The sequence below is a fragment of the Phalaenopsis equestris genome, unplaced genomic scaffold, assembly GCF_001263595.1.
Source record: "Phalaenopsis equestris unplaced genomic scaffold, ASM126359v1 Scaffold218092, whole genome shotgun sequence".
In the NCBI taxonomy this organism is placed as follows: Eukaryota; Viridiplantae; Streptophyta; class Magnoliopsida; order Asparagales; family Orchidaceae; genus Phalaenopsis; species Phalaenopsis equestris.
In genome coordinates, this window is record NW_018236560.1 from 3,360 (window position 1) to 8,961 (window position 5,602).

Here is a 5,602-nt window from a genome sequence, read left to right on the forward strand (position 1 = left end):
AGAATCCACTTCCAGCCATATATGAGTCCATCCAATCTTTATTGCAAGGTTTAAAGCCTAATAAACAACAATAATCTTAGTCTCAATAGCATCAACAACCAACACAAGAGTATAGAAGTAAAGTAGACATTGGCCTAGGCGATTTCTGAATATTCCACCCACACATGTCCCCAACTCAGATGAACTTCCATCTGTGTTAATCTTTATAGTGTGACCCTTAGGTGGTTTCCATATCACTTTATAGGTTTATTGAGTTTTTTTTTCAGATGAGTAGGAGTTGAAGATATTTGGAAACTTTTTATACTTGATCACCTTGTGTAGGTAGGATACAATGTTTCTAACCACCTTTTCAGTAGTGGATATAGTGTCTTCAAATTTTGCTTTGTTTCTATTCATCCAAATAAACTGTGCCACTATGAAAGGTATTGGAGCATAATTTAGCTTATGCCAGTTCTGCAAGCAAGAATTAGTCTTATCCCAACTGAGATTAATGAATTCAATGTTTAGATGTTTCTTAAGCTGGTTCCAAACCTTATGCGCAAACCTGCATTCAAAGAAAAGATGTGTTAGAGATTCCTCCTCCTGTAGACACAACCCACATTTAGAGGGCCCTCTCAGTCCTTTTAGCTTGAGTATATCATTTGTGGGGATAAAATTTGGAGTGTCCTCTAGCTGAAGAATGACATAGATGGAGATAGAAACTTATTCCAAAAAATCTCTCCCCAAGATACTTGCTCCCAACCATATAATTTGGAGTAAATAGCTTTGGTGAGGTTATGATTAGTGTATGCTTTCCAAATAGGTTTAGCTGCCTTGGTCCTGTCAAATTTTATGGTGGCAATTTTTCTAACTGAATGAACTTGTAGGATTGTGGAGAGTTTTTGAAGTGACCAATTATTGCCTTCCCAACATTCAACAACCTAGAGACTAGGAGTAAGGGAAGTGAGGGGAGTTAACCAGTCTTTGGGGCACCATTGGTCTAGTCAAAAATTGATATTCCCATTTCCCAGATCCCATAAGAAAAGGTCTTCAGCAATTTGTCTAATCTTTAGCATTTTCACCCAAATTTTGGAATCACCAATTTTTCTGATTACAAGAGTAGGATGTTGTTCTTTATAGTATTTGACCCACATAAATTTAGCCCATAAAGAAGATTGAGTTCTAAACTTAATCCATATTTTACACAAATTGACTTGAAGAAGTTGATTCAGGCCCTTGAAAATAATGCCATCAGCCAACTGAGGTTTAGCCACCTTTTGTCAGGAAGCCCAATGCATTTGTTGTCTTTGCCCTGACCATAAAAATCTGTTGAAGGCTCTCTCCATCTGAATTTGGGTGCTTTTCTTCATAGCAGTCATCTGCAGGATGTAGGAGGGAAAGGTAGTCGGGATGCTATTCAGCAATGTTATTCTCCCACCATTGGAGAGGAAGGATTGAGTCCAGCCAGAAAGGAAGGAGGAAATCTTATAAAGGACTTCCTCAAATTGAATTTGTTTAGTTCTTCTAGTAAGAAGAGTAACTACAAGGTATTTGATAGGAAGTTGGGTGCTAGAAAACCAATGTAATTAATGGCCCATTGTTTACAGTTGGGGGAGGATTTCTTATTAAAGGTCAGATGACACTTATCAGCATTAAAATACATCCCTGATTGTAGTTGAAATTTTTTGAGGCTTTGGAATACTTTCTTCACAGCATTCTTGTGGCACTTGAGAAAACCATTATATCATTAACATACAAAAGGTGAGATGTAGCTATATTAGATCTGTGATAATATCTGGAATAGCTTTGGGGAAGAAGGGATGCATCCAAAATTCTAGACAAGTAGCCTATAGCAAGAATGAAAATGGTGGGGATAAAGAGTCCCCTTGCTTTAAACCTCTAATAGCAGTAAAGGACCTTCAAGCTTGCTCATTGATGAGAATGGAGTGTGCATTATTGAGTAACCATCTATGAATGAGCTGACAGAAATTAGGTTGGAAACCTCTACCTGAGAGTATCTCCATTATAAAATCCCAACTGATTGTGTCATATTCCTTCTTTATATCCACATTATAAATGAGGTTTCCCCTTCTACAAGGCTTATTAAAATCCTGAAGAAGTTCCTGGGCCAATAATGTATTATCAATGATGGACCTTCCCTTTACAAAGGCAGTCTGGTTAGGTTTAATCAAAAAATCAACGTGGGGCTGTAGTCTACTCACAATAAATTTGCTTATAACTTTGCTGAGGATAGCAGTAAGACAAATTGGTCTGTAATGATCCCATATTTTCTGAAATTTAGTTTTTGGTACAAGGACAAAAGTGGAATCCCTGAAATAATGTGGGAGGTTGTTACCTTGAAAAAAACTGACCACAGCAGCAATCACATCAGCTCTGATTATATCCAAAGATTTTTTGTAGAAGTCAACTGTAAAGCCATCAGGGCCAGCTATCTTTGTGATATCAATGGAGTTAATAGCCTCCCAAATTTCCTTTTCAGTAGGGGGGTCAGTGTGACTAAGATTTGTGGTATAACTCAGCTCATCAGAAAAGTAGTGAGTCTCTATTGGAAGCCTTGTATAACGGACTTGGTTCAACAACTTTTTAAAGTAGTTTGTAGCATCTGTAGCAATGGTAGTATTATCATGGAGCCAAGTTCCTTCGACATTTTGAATGGAGTGAATTGTATTGCACTTCTTTTTGTACTTGATGTAAGCATGATAAAAGTTGGTATTTTTGTCCTCCTAAGTAAAGATATTCATGGATGCCTTTTGTTTCAAGAATTGATCCTGATATTCAATAGTACTGAGAAGGTTATTTTGATTATTGAGAAGCACCTCTTCCTCCACAAATCCCTATTGAGCTTTCTGTTCAAGTCTAATAACCTCTTTTTCAACATCAGTCACATTTATGAGAACATTACCAAAGCCTTACCAGTTTTAATTTACAGTAAGCTAAGTTTAACCAAGGGGTCAGGGTGGGAGATATCTTTCCATAGGTCAGAAATGGTTTTAGAGAATAATGGATGGGAGGACCACATGTTGAGGTATCTAAATGGAGGGGGGTAGAAGGCAATTTAGAGGAAGTAATGCTTATGAGGATTGCTCTATTATCAGAACCAACAAGGCTTAGATATGTGACAAATGTGAGCAAGAATTAGGAGAGCCAACAATCATTAACAAGAAATATGTCAAGTCTTTCCCACATAGAACCCCTTTTCCAGATGAAGGCAGGACCCTTGTAGCTCTGGTCAAAAAGACCAGCATTAATGATATTATCACTGAAGGTAGACATTTTAGTTAAATTGGGGGCTCTACCACCTGATTTTTCTGCTGAAGATGTAATACAATTGAAATCCCCCCTACTAACCAGGGAGAGGTCATTTGCTGAGGTCATTTGCTAACTGATCTTTTGGAGACAGTGCCACAGTTCCTTTCTATCTTCCTTAGTACAACCTGCATAGATGAAGAAGACAAAACCCCTATGGCCATTGATATAAAAAGAGAGGTGAACAAACTATTGGTGATTCACCAAGATGTTCCATCTGATTTCTTTTCTGCAGAAGAGCCAGATCTTGTTGTTGATACTAGGAAAGGGAGTAAAACCATTGAATTTATTAATCAATTTTTAGGGTGTTTGTGCACCATGGGTTCAAGAATGACAATACACCAAAGTTTATGTTTACAGTTAAGACGTAAAACTCTTTTAAGAGAAAGGGAGTGAGATATACCCCTAATGTTTCAGCACAAAATATTAATCATTGATTGATGGGAGGTGAAGAGATGGCTGAGACCTTGATCTAGTTCTTCCTCCATGATAGTTAAGGGGGAACCATTCTCCGACCTTTCCTTCTGTCTACATGGAGTTTGTTCCTTGTTGGAGTTTTTGTACTTCTGTTGCCTTTTTTTATGTTGCCTTTTTTTTTTCTTTTTCTTTGCTATCTGAATTTTTCAATCTTCTTCAAGTGTCTGTTGTAACTCAGCAGTAGTGTTTTCCACAGTTGCTTTTCCGTTATCTATTTTGTGTTGGAATTCATGCACCTCTTCTCCATTACCCCCAAGTGTAGGAGGTGGAGGAGTAATTATAATGATTTCATTTACTTCTTTTATGATAGACCTTATTGGAGATGCCACTGTATTACTATTGGAATGTGTGCCAGATAGCTCCCCTAAAGGGTCTCGTGAGGGGGTAGTGCCAATGTTCTGTGGGGAAATATTTCCACAATGGGAGTATTCTTTTGCTTAGCAGTACTGATATCATCCAATGGATGAATTTCTTCAGCATTAATGCTTGGAACCTGATGAGCAACCTGGCCAGAGTCCTTAGGGCTCTTGAAATAAGTCCTTCTTGATGAGGGGTGAAGCCTGTAGCATCTTTCAATTGTGTGGCCAAACATTTTACAGTGTTGGCAGTAATATGGTTTTTGCTCTGCAACTATGTTCTATGAAAAGCCATCAGTATCAGATCCTATCCAGACTCTCTTAAGTTCTGGGAGGGTTATGTCTCTCTCCACCTGAAGTCTAGCAAGTGCAGATCTTGCTTTGTTAGTCCTAAGCTCTACCAATGTTAAAAAGAGCATTAAGTTTAAAAAAGGTAGTGGGAGTCTTGACAGCTTGAACCATAAAGGTACCACAGGAGGTTCCTTGTTTGGATCAAAATCTTTGGTCCATTTCAGAATTTTCATGGTTTTCCTAGCAATCACAATTGATTGTTTATCAAATAGCCTGACATAATCTTCCCCCACTGACAGTTGAATGAGAAGATGCCTCCATCAATCAAACCAAGTTTCCAATGCCCAATAAAATTGAGTGAACTAAAATAAGTTCTAACCAGTTTCATTTTGTGGTGTCCCAATTGGAATTTGCCCATTAAAGTGAATTTGACTTCTTCATGGAGTAAGGCAATCTTCATAGCAGAGAAGAACAATGCAGTTTCCCCTTCTTTTGAAGCAAGTGGATGTATATAAGGACAAGTTCCCTTGCCCGCTGCTGCATCATGAAATTGTTGGGGGAAGACAAGTTTTTCAAGATCTTGTAAAATATTAGAGGCCTTTCCAACAACACCTTCATATGTTGCTTTTGTCCACTGAGAATTAGTGTGGAAATATATAGATGTAGCCATAATAGGTGGAAGACATTGACTAAATTCACACACACATTAGCCAGAACCAAAAGAAAAACAATTTGTGGAAAAGAGACAAATACCAAGAGGGATAAACCCTTCTTAGTAACCAGGATGATGAGCCCAGACTTTACCCAGTCAGAAACAAGTAGGGTAAGGAACCTCTTAGCTCCAGCAGGCAAGGAAGCTATTAGAGATCTGAAAAGGACCCCACCTTTGCAAACAAAGAGCAACATGAAGAACACAAAATCAATGGAACAGTAAATACTTCAAATCTCCATGCTCGGGAAGGATTAAACAGTGAGAAACCCCACCAAAGTGGAGTCCAAGAAGAGGAGAAGACCCAACAAACCACTTTAATAGCTCCAACCATCAACCAGCAACTACAAAACTTCATCCCACCAGTAACCCTATTAAAGCTCCTCCTTCAGCTGCCAACCCCATTATATATATATATATATATATATAAAGGAGATGCATAAATCTCCGTACATGTTGATTA